The 12609-nt window shown below is 29.1% G+C and overlaps 1 long non-coding RNA gene across 2 annotated transcripts; it reads right to left on the bottom strand.

The window, feature by feature from the left end:
* Positions 1-2322: 2322 nt before the first annotated feature.
* LOC102595960 (uncharacterized) lies at positions 2323-5606 on the bottom strand. Of its 2 annotated transcripts, none has more exons than XR_368548.2 (3): positions 5436-5606; positions 4440-4561; positions 2323-2536 (listed from the first exon to the last, which is right to left on the bottom strand). It is a non-coding gene; the product is annotated as an uncharacterized lncRNA (long non-coding RNA). The 2 variants fall into 2 exon arrangements; XR_368549.2 differs by having other exon boundaries at positions 2323-2533.
* Between the last annotated feature and the right edge of the window lie 7003 nt (positions 5607-12609).

The following is a 12609-nucleotide window of genomic DNA, read 5'->3' as shown; positions in this document are numbered from 1 at the left end:
GTTTTGAAAAGTATTTCAATTAATGTAAGAAGTCCATTCTTTGTAATGAGTGAATTTAGCACAAAGTTATATTAATTATTTTGGGAGAATTATCGAGCACCGAGTTGGGTTAGAGTCTTTTATAACTCAGAAGTACCATAAAACTACGTAGCCAGTGTAGGATAGGATAGCATTGATTCTTCATGCGACTCCTCACCGCCTCTGAGAAGGCATATAGTTGGATTCATAGTCACGATATCATCCTATACCCCCAACAAGGTATAGGATGGGCCCTTGCAACGTATGGCTGGACGTTGTATCATTTCTAGGCTCATAGTAATGGTTGCCGGTTAGAGAAACTTCCCACAAGTAAAGTATATTATTTTCATGTTGCTTTCATTGTATATTTTATTGTAAAGCTTAAATGGTTTTCAGTTCATGTATTGATTCAGTTGAGTTTCTTTTAGTCATTCAATTCATTTATTTGTTTACTCAGCCATATTACATACTTGTACATTACATGTACTGATGTCATTAGACCTGCATCCTTTTATGATGTAGCTATAGGTGTTCATGATTATCAACAAGCGCTTCGTTGAGATCACTCTACACTCCTTTTAGCTTTGGTGAGCCTCTTTGTATTCCAGAGGACTTCACAGTTACTTTCTAGTTAGTAGTTTTGAGGTGTCGTGGATCTTGTCCCGACATCCTTCCTTAATAGTAGAGGCTTCATAGACAGACTGTTTTTGAGAGTCTTTTAGTTTTAGATATTTTATTTAAAACTTATGTTTCATACTCAGTATATTGAGCGAAGTTTTGAGATTCAGTAAACCATTTTTAAATGTTTCTTTCAATTTGATGCTTATGTATGCTCAAGTTAGTCTTCCGATTGTAGTTAGCCAGGATGAGGGTTCGCTTGGGGAGAAACAATGGTTCTTGAGTGCCGCACACGTCCAGGGTGTAGGCTCGAATCGTGACAGTCCACTCCATCTACTTTCACGTGGAAATGGAGTTGACATTTCCGGAATAGTATATATATATATATATATATAATTGTGTGTGTATGTATATGTATATGTATGGGTATTGCGTAGATTTGTGGTAAAATATGAATTACTTTTTGAATATACCATAATTAGTAGAAAATTATTTCGAATAAAGCCTACTTCATATAATAATAATTCTTCAATATTACTAGTCTCTTTATCTCCATTGAAATATTAATAAACTATAAACTCTTATAAAAAACAAATATAAACACATATATCGTAATTAAATAATTTTTTCATAAAAATATAAGACATTTTAAAAAAGAGACAAAAATATAATTATATCAATTTTTTATTGAAATCGACGTTCCCAAACGTGAGCAGTATTAATATAAAACATTCAAATTTAGGCTTGTAAGTCCTTGAAATAAAAAAAAACAATTGTAAACATCCGAGGTTTTACATTTTCTAATATAAAAATTGATCCTCGCCGACTAATACAAGTGTAAAGATAGGACACATAGGTCTAACTTAGCCCAAAAGCTAGCTAATGGGGGGAGGATTGTCCAAGTCCATATAAACAAACCACCAGTTCATTTCCAACTAATGTTGGATTTTAGCCACTCTAACACCCCTTTATGCTCAGGTCCAACTAGAGAGTGGATCGGGAGCCTAAATGTCACTACAAGAATTCTGTGTTTTTGTGGCGATAGATGTCGCCGCAAATACCCCAAAAGTCGCCACTAAACACATATAGCAGCGACAATTGTGCCGTAGCTAGTAGTTCCATAACTAAAGGTTATTTGTGACGACAACATGGAGTCGCCACAATAAAAGGTTTTTGTGACGACATTTGTTGCCGCTAAAGGTGAACAATTATGCCACAAATAATAATTTTACAACAAACATTTTAGTTAGGTCGCCACTAAAATAACGGTTTAAGTGGCGACATAGTCGCCGCAAAAGCCATATCTAAATAGTGGCAAGTTTTATATTGTTGCTAAAACGTATGAGTAGCGATTCTTGTCGCTACAATACATGTACTATCTATCAGTGGCGACATTTATCTTGTTGCTTAAAAAGTACTTTTGGCAGCGACACAAGTCGCCACAAAAACTACAATACCATATGTGGCAACATTCAACTCGCTCCTAAAGAACAACTTTAACAACGACAATTGTCGCTACAAAGTAGCAGGTATCATTTCAGCTTTGAATTAAATTTAAATTTAGTAAATAAATCAAATTTTGTTTTTTTTGCCCAGCATTATATTGTGTGTATTCAACCGCTATAAATGATGAGAACAATGATAGTAAATTTAAATGCAATCAAATTCTATAAAATTTATAATATATAACTTTAAAAACATCAAATAGTATTTAAACTATAAAATCATTCTCCGACCAAATATTATAAATACTTCCACTACTAAAATGTCAATGACATATTTACGACATAATACTTCAGTGGCATTGTACTAATATATATACAATCAAAAAACTTTCATGGCATGCCTCAAGCTCCTTCTTGACCGATCTCATTTCTTAAGAACCTTGTTGTCCCTGCTACTAAAATACATTGAATTACTTAAAAAATCATCATAATGATATCAACAAATAAAAAGTGCATATTCAGAATTCAAATAGCCTTGCAACTGAGATGTTGCATCAATCATGTCAAAAAGATATAGCTAGACCAAGAACTCGGCAAAAGGTTGAAGTCTTAACTATTAGTGGGGGGTAAAAATCAAGCTTCATGGCATATGTAGTATGTATGCTAAACCCATTGACAGAGGAAATTGAAAACAAGAACAAACTTCCTCAATGCATATGAAAAAGAACAAGCAACCATATATAGTTCAAAATAATATTAAAAATTCATGTGATGTAACTTTTTATTTGTATAGTATGTGGGAATAATAGATCATGTAAGTAAGGAAGTGCTAATATAAAGTATTCTCTTATTCCTAAACCACTAAAAGTAGCAGATTAACACAATAACTAAGGCAATTTCTTTTGTTCTCCCATTTAAGATTCTTATTAATTACTTCTTCAGCTTGAGAAGATTATTTTATCATAATGTGCTTGTTGTGTATCTAGCTTCGTCCTGACAACATTAGGCAAGCACTACTTGTTGTTGTTGAATGTTATATTAAGATGAACTATCTAGATGCGACAGATCAGTACATTAAGATGACAATTGGGATATTCTTTGGGTGAAATGGGTTCATGGAGTATATATGAAAAATAACTTGAATATATGAGACCACACTCCTCCATTAGATTCAAGATGGTATTGGAAGAAGGTTAACTCTCTAAAAAATGATATACAAGCTTGGTATGCGCAAGATGTTTACATGCTTTTTTTATGAAAAATATTCAATTACTAAATGTTATAATGCACTATAGAAAATGATTATATTCGATATTTTAAAGTCATTGTTGCAAGTCAAAAAAAATTTTGAGATGAATGTACCGATGACATTCTGCCAACCATAGAGTACCCAACAATGCCAACCATAGTAACACCAATAAGCTGAAGTGCATTACCAAATTCCATCTTAATCTGCACAAATAGTGTTTCTCATATCATGAATGGCGAGACAACTAGGAAGTATCTCATGTTAGTTAAAAGAGTGATGGCATTCTTTCAATGACGGAACAACATAAGGTTACCAATATCACAAACAATATGACATATATTACTCCTCAAAAACTATCTTTACTCCTAACTCCACTTCTTATTGCTATTAATATAGCTCCTCGAAGCCATATTAAATAAAAATACCACCTAAAATAAAACTAGCTCAAAAAAGTCAAACAAATATGCCAACAATGATTACAGATTGCATCATCTCATGATGTGCAAGAGATACTATACATATCACATTATCTGATGATGTGAAAAAATTAATCTCGAAAGGATATGACTCAGTCAAACCAAGGAGGTAGTAAAGGAAAAGGGGCAATGAAAAAACTCACACGAAAATGCTATACGGATCACATTATCTGATGATGTGCAACAACAAATCTTGTCTATTTTAGGTTTCTCTAGAGGCAACCTTCCTATACAATATCTTGGTGTTTTCACTTAGTAGCAAAAGAATATCACCAACTGTTTTTTTTTTAAAAATATATCTGTTTCTGTTTTAAAAGAATATCAACAAGGCAGTGTGCACCACAACTGGAAATAAAACTAGGCATGAAAAATTTACTGAGAGGACAACGAGCTTTTTCCAAACGTCTTGCATTAATTTGTTGTCATAGAGATATCTAATTTAACAGGACTTCTTAATTTGCTCGAAATCAGCATTATCCTTAATTATTTTAAAGACTAATGAATCATCTCTTCTTCACATAATCCCTGACATAAAACATGGTACATTTTCGTAGCTAGCTAGAACAAGACAAACATAACAATAGAATAGAGATATTACCCAAGTCATTGAGAATAGGGAGAAAATGCAATTACCAGACAACTCTTGGACTTGCATTCCCTTATATTGTACCAAGACTCTTGCACTTCCATTCCCCAATGTCTTATTATGCTCATGTTTAGTTGTTGAAGATTGTTGGTATAATAATGTTTGATGACTGCAAACGGAGAAGATGAGACATAAGAGATAGTATGTAAGTGGTGTCGCTAGCTGGCTGTATGTTTTCACTTTACAAAGAGCAAGTATGCCAATAACGGCGAGCAGAAACTTCTATAATATGAAAACCTAAGAAGGGATGCAGGGAATCATGGTTGAAGATAAGGCACCCTGATGAATTAGGTTATAAATTTGGAAGGATGGAAACCAATTTAGATCCTGATTGTAAACAAGCAATCACACTGATAAAAATAAAATAAAATTGCACACTCGGCTTAACATGTGACCACATAATTTCTCAAATAAGACTAAGGAAGAAGACTGAGCAGAGTATGTAGCATACAAACAGACCTTGCTACCAAACACTTCATCCCTTCGAAATAAAATAAATCTAAGAATCTAGATACGAGCAGGCACGAAGGGATTAAAGCCACTAGATTCAAAGTAAGCCACAAAGGGGAAAGGGAGTGATGCTTATCAAAAACGACATGCTGAAATTAAACAAAGAAAACAAATAGGCATTTAGTTTATAACTGTACATTAGATACATAAAGAATCTACAGACATTTTACTCCATAATATATAAAAATTATAAAAAGAAAGCTAAAAGAGTGAGGATTTACTAAAAAAAAAAATTTTTAAAAAAAAGAGAATTATTGCTAATGGAAACAAGACTAAAAACGCTAAAGACTAACAAAAGAAAAATCAATGCCAAAGAACAAACATTACTTTTATATCTATAACAAAATTAAGAAACTAAACAAAGGTAGTGCTAGAAACTCAGATTGTGAACCAAAGTAGGACGGAGGAAGGGCTAGAAATTCGTATTATATGAAAATATCTGGAATCTAAAAACGGTGAGGTTAGGAGTTTACCATTAGAATTGAACCCTTGTTGGAGCGAATGATAGCTAAGGATTCGTCGATCAATCTCTTCTAACGAAGCCTCATCAATCATCGTCGAGCTAGGGCTCGTTTTTATGCGGCTGTGTTGGGAAGAAAATATGAGTAGGGGAATTGGGGTTTTGGGATTATTTTATTAAAAGAGAAACTCGAGTAAATATTGGCCGTAAATGAGATTAAAATATGTTGTAGCATATTCCAATACAAATCTAACCCAGATATAAAAAATGTAGCCAAATAAAAATTGGATTGAATTAAAAATCAAGAAGAGTCAATAATTAAAAAATCAATTAAGGTTTCTAATTATTAAGTATTTGTTTTCATATTAAGTGAATTATAGAGAATTTTTCATAATTTAAAATAAGTGAATTTTTGATTTATTTTTCAATGTTTAAGAAAATTGTTGGAATTTTTTTTGTTATTTATCATTCATTTACTGAGGTTCTTAACTACTTCATATTTTTTAAGAGACTAATTTGAAATTAATCAAAAGGATAGTAGTTGAAAGTAGTCTTTAATTTACATCCTAAAATATTTTCATAATCGTTATGTTATGCCCCAATAATTCATTTGATATAAATTACACAGAGTAACATAGTAAGATATTTATTTGAAATAATAGACTAATTTTGGTGAATAAACTGTAAATGACTTTAATCTAACAAAATGAAATGCATACTTAACTAAACATTAGTTTTTGACATAAATTGTTTTCCAAACCAATAAATATACATAAAAATTATGATTAATTTATATAGACCAAACTAATACTCACAAACTATATAATATATATACATAATATATATCAAGGTATATTCGCTCTAAATGACAAAATAATAAAATATCTTTAAAATTAATTATTTTTGTAGTGCACAAAAAACATCAATAAATAAGTACTTATTTATTATCAGTATAATTAGATATATAAAATTACTCAAAATACTTATTTAAATGACTATATATAATCATCATACTTTTCACTACATGATTACTGGTTTAAATAAGTAATTTAAAGTATAAATTTAATTTAAAAATTTAACAATAATATAAATACAAAATATACATATACATCATTATAATAATTAACTAAAGTTTGAATTCACACACAAAATAATTTTAAAAAAATATCAAAACAAAAGAATTAGGGACAACTTGAAAGTTGCCACAAAAGATCTTGTTTTAGTGGCAACCTTGTCGCCACAATAATGTTTTTGTGGCGACTGCTTTTTAGTCGCACCAAATACTTTTTCAATCATATTTTTGTAGACACATATTGTGGCGGTCTAAGGAAAGTCGCCACTAAATGATACTTTTTAGTGGCGATAATATATTTCGCCACTAAAACTATCATGTTTTGTGGCAACCATCTTGTGTCGCCACAAAAACCATACATTTTGTGGCAACTATGTATGTCGCTACAAAACGTTGTCACTAAAAAACACATTTCTTGTAGTGTGTGAACCGACCTAGCTTTGATACCATGTACAATACATAGCCAATGGATCCATTTCCTTGTAGTATTATTTTAAGAATAAAAGTTATTTGTAGGTATATAAAGAAATCTATATAATGAAAATTAATCAGAAAAATTCCTTAAATATCTCCACCTATGATTATGTTATACTAGTTCTGAAAACGTGTTTCACACGTTTATCCCATAAAATTTATCTAACATTGTAAATGATAAATTTGGTATAATATATTCTGGTATGAACTAAAACTCAAAACATACAAAAAGAGTAAAAAACTAAGTTATAGAGTCCATTTAGTCTATCAATGATTACCTCATAGATACACAATTGGTTATAACTCAACTATTTCAAGATCTCTTGAGACTTATCAGCTATTTTACAACAACGTATATACACAAAGATTTTATGATGATGCTAAAATTTTGTACTATGTTACCTAACATAATGAAAAACGTTGATTCCTTGAGTCCTTATGCTCTCATCTTCACCAATCAATGATCTCGTTTTGTCTCATCTTAATGCTATTAAATAAAACATTGAATGCAACCTTTTAAATTCTTCTCTTTTTAGTGTGATGATAATAGAAAGTTATAGGAATTAGAAAAAGGTAATTGAAGCTGGATAAACCTCATATAAATATGGAGGCATACGTTTAGATTTCAAATTATGGGTAAACGTTATAAAATAAATTAGCTATATTGAAATGTCAATAATTGCAATAGATCAATACACCCTTACATATTTCTTAATAACTATCCTCTGTCCCATTTTATGTGAGATAGTTTGACTCGGCACGAAGTTTAAAAAGAAAGGAATACTTTTAAAATGTGGTCCGGAATGAATGATAGAAATTTGTCTGGCTGTAAATCATTTCATTAAGGGTAAAATAAACATTTTATAGTTAAATTGTTACTTAATATAGAAACGTGTCATTCTTTTTGGGACAAAACAAAAAGGAAAGTAAGTCACATAAATTGGGACAGATGGAGTACAGATCAATTAAATTGGGACGAAGGGAGTACAGATCAATTATATAATTTATTCCACTAGTTATTTTAGACATTTTCAGAAGCAATGCATTAATGAATCCCTTTCAGGTCTATGTGGATACTGTTGGTGATCCTGAAAAGTACAGTGTGAAGCTATCTGAAATATTTCCAGCAATCAAATTTGTTGTTGCAAAAAAAGCTGACAGTCTTTACCCCGTCGTAAGTGGATATGAATATGATCATTTTATAACTATTTAGATTACAGTTAAAGTTAGGAGGTGAAAAGATTATGAAAATAATCTTACTAAATCCATGAAATGATCAGCCTTTTCTAATATCTAATAAATACTTTTAAAATATATGTAAATATGAGGATGTACACACCTAGTTTTCTTATCCTCGCATTTTCTGCACAACTTTTATATTTCTCAAATATTTTTTACAAAAATGGAATTTTAATCGTATTCATTGTCGATATTTTATTTGTTTTTAGAGTGTTATATATATTTGTTTTTTGGTATAATTTCAATAGTAACAGCTACATATTTAATAACTGTTTTTGTTCAAAATTTGTTGTTTTTAAAGGTTGTTATAACCGCACCCCTTAAACACTATCGAAAAGTATAGTAAATGCAATAATACTCATATTCTCCGTAGAAATATCAGATATGAGGTTGAGAATACATATATGCCTCATTTGAAACACTGAAATTTGTTATGCCTTTGATCTTAGACAGTGTTGTAGCTAGGTAGAATGAAGGGTGGTTAGTTGTATACCGTTTTTCAAAAATTATACTGCACGTATAGAAAATTATAATGTATATAAAAGTCAAAAAATCATATTTAATTATAAATTTATATTAAATTTAAACGTAACAATTTTTTTTATTTCGCCACTAATCTTTGCTCTTAGGATTTGACCTAACTTATCCCCCACTCTTTTTCATTGTTGGATATTTAGAAACTAGTTAACCAAATCGCGCTTCGCGCGGTCATATTTTTCTATACTTGGTTGATGTAAAGGAAATTAAGAAATTTTCATACCAAAATCTATATATATATAAAATAACAAAAACAATAAAATTAAATTAGTTTCATGAAAAAAAAGAGAATTATAATTTTGTCTTGAGCAATACAAAGACATATTTTTATGTGCCAATTTTAAATATGTCGGTATCTCATTTATTGGTGTTTTAAATTATTTATGCGATTTTACTAATAACTTTCTTTATATAATACTATTTATGCTTATAAATTTATTTAACCATTTAAATTTAGATTTCATGTAATTTAACTTTTTCACAATTATTACTTTAAATATGAGCATACCAATTAGTGCAATTAATAAAATCAATAGCCTAAACTATTTATATATCCACACAAAACTTTCATATGAAAAGAATAGAAAGTGTAATTCTAAATTCAAGAAAGGAAGTAGAAGTTATATTCAATTCACACATCTACTAATTAATTAACATTTTGTAAAAACAAAAATTGCATTAAAAATAATAAATACACAAGAGAGCTAAAATATCAATTTTATATAGAAACTAAATAAATTTTGTAATCCAAACACTACATAAATATGAAGAAGTTAAAAGTGAATACCAATGATCTCATAAATCAATAGGTAGATCAGTTTTTATTTTTAGTAAAGAATATGAAAAGTTAGGATAATAAATGATAATAATTGTGACTTTTATTCTTATAAATTAAATAAAATAAAAAGGAAAAATAGGGAAAAAGAGTTGAAAAAAAATGTTTTTTTCCCCTAGTGCAATATTTTCTTAATTCTAACTTTAATCATGGTTCATAATGAAATGTAATAAATATAAATGAATGTTGAGAATTCTTTTTGGAGATTTACAACTTCTCTTTTTTTAAAAAAAATATTTAGTTAGTAATTATCTTATTTTTTAATTGACTAATTATGTAAATATTTTTTACATTTTTTAAAATTAAGATAAAAAGAGAAATCTCATAATTAAGAGAGTTAAGGGGATGGGGTTTTTTTTCAAGCTATTTGAAAAGATATTTCATTAGACTACTCTAATTTAATAAATTTTCATTCTTTTGGGAGAAAATGAAATATTTGAGTGATAAATATTTATGTCTTTAAATTTACAATAAATAATAGAAATAAGTAGAGCAGTAAAGTTTGAGATATTTAAATTCTTACAATAAATAATAGAAATTAATGAAGGGAGTAGTAATTTACACATTTTTTAATAGTAACAATAAATAGAAATATTGTGGAAATCACAACAACAACAAAAATGAGAAAAAATAAAATAAATAGGATCCTTGGCCAAAGAGCGGTATCAAATCACTTTTTAATATCTTGTTTTATATTATATATAGATATATATAGATTTTTCATTTTTTATGGAGAAATGAAAGGTTGGGGTGATAATTATTTAGGTCTTTAAATTTACAACAAAGAATAAGAATAAGTGGAATAATAAATTTTGACACATTTAAGTTTTTACAATAAATAATATAAATGAATGAAGAGAGTAGTAATTTACACTTTTTAAAATAATAATAATAAATTAAAATATAGTGAAATTTATCAAAAAATAAATAAATAAGATATTTGGTAAAGAGAAGTGTCATATCACCTTGTCTATGGTGAGGAAATAGGAATAATGATAAGTTATTAATAGTGATAATTGAGGAACTAATTCTTGTATTTTCTTATTTAATTCTTAATGCATTAGTTACATAGAAATAGGGAGAAACCAAAAAAGAGGAGGAAACAAAAAAGTAATGTCGAATTTAGGAATGCACTTCAGCATGCAAATAAACAGTAACTTCAAGTATATAATATTCATTTTAGGATGCTGCAAAAAATTATCATAATAAAAATTCACAAGAACTAATCATAATTTCGCCTAATGAATTATGTATGTACAACTATAGTCATATAAAAAAATGATTTCTTTATCAAATTCTCTTTCTCCGTCATCTTCTTCTGAAATTCACAATTTTCTCTACTTTCATATTTTCTTCGGCTTTCTTCTTCATCCCTATAAGCACAAATTAAGAATATACTTATATGAAATTGTTAGTTACTTCATGAATTTATTTAATTTAATTTCAAAGATTCGTCAAATTGACTCAAAATAAATAAATAAATAATATAACAAAAATTAAAGTAAAAAACGTATAATTTAAAAACTTAATAGAATGATTCTTACTCATAAATAATTTATGACTTTGTTGAAAGCCAGGGGCGGCTCAACGTAATTGGGGCCTAAAGCGAAATTTCAATTTGAGACCTAAAATATAAACAAACTTCGAATACATATTTATTCAAAGTTTATTTTTCTTACACTATTTAGATGAAAATTATTAGTAATTAATATTATTTTTTCAATTATTGATTTTAGGTAAGATTTTATCAACTCAACATTGAAAAACATCCTTTCTAGTTAGGCAATTATTATATGAATTGTTAACATAATTTTATAAGTAATAAGTTGATAAATATTAAATAAAGATAAGAGTTAGAACCATAGAATTTGATTCAAGATGTTGATGTCTTGGTATACACCATTTTAATATGCTTGTTGTAATGTTTGAAACTAAAATTTAAAAGAAATAAAAAAGAATTTGTAATTCACTTTTGTTCAGCACTTTTCACTATTAATTCTTATTTTTAACAAAGTATAAAAGATGTTAAAGTGGGTAAAATAACATATTTTTAAATCATAATTAATCAAAAAAAATTATAAAAATTTAACACATAATTTATTCTTGATAATAATTAGGGCCCCCAAAATTTGGGCGCTAAGGCATAAGCCTTATTTTAGAAAGGCAAGAGCCGGCCCTACTGAGATGGGTTGTTGTTGATTCTCTCCAAGGTATATATATATAAGTTGAACATGGAGTTGTATGAAACAATTTCCTTGAAAGTTCCCTATTCATATATCAATTATTAGATACACATGATTAATTAAATGAGAAACTAACAAAATTATAATCATATTAGTGAACTAATATTATTAGAGAGTCATCGTCTAGTGAAAAATACTTTGAAATTTTGATCATGGATTTGGGCAAAAGAACTTTGCATGGGATCATGGTCGAATCCTTTTATAAATGATAAGAGAGAAAGTTGATAACGATAGACAACATATTGAAAGAAATTCAATTTCAAGAAAGAAGTAAGCAAACGATCGTCTCAACATCTACTAACTAGTTCCATAGTTTCCTTGCACCCCTAGACGTTGCACCGGAGGTCATTAAGCAACATCTACATCAACAGTAAGAACTGGACTCACAACTTTTTATCTATAGACTTAGAGATATTTTAGCATTCAACTAACCATCATCAAGAAATCAAAACATTACAATTTCAAAACTCCATGAGGCTCAAAATGACAACTTAAGACTTGAGCTAAGTTTGAAACCCTAAGCCCAAATTTTCTTCTCTTAACCTAACCCTAGCCCCTTCCCAAGCGCAAAATCCATGTCCAAACTCAACAAAACATTTAGGCCCAACTCATTTTGATGATTCATTTGGGCTCAACTTTGAGTAATTTTTCTCCACAAACTCCCAAAAGTCTTCATCCATCACTTAGAGGGAGTGAAACACATCTAGCCGTCCATTCAATATGGCCAAGATTTGCCTCACTTTAAATCTACTTAAATAAACCACCACCCCAACCCCCACGCCCCACT

This window comes from Solanum tuberosum, unplaced genomic scaffold (genome assembly GCF_000226075.1).
Source record: "Solanum tuberosum cultivar DM 1-3 516 R44 unplaced genomic scaffold, SolTub_3.0 scf00425, whole genome shotgun sequence".
Lineage (NCBI taxonomy): Eukaryota > Viridiplantae > Streptophyta > Magnoliopsida > Solanales > Solanaceae > Solanum > Solanum tuberosum.
This window is presented reverse-complemented; position numbering and strand designations above follow the sequence as displayed.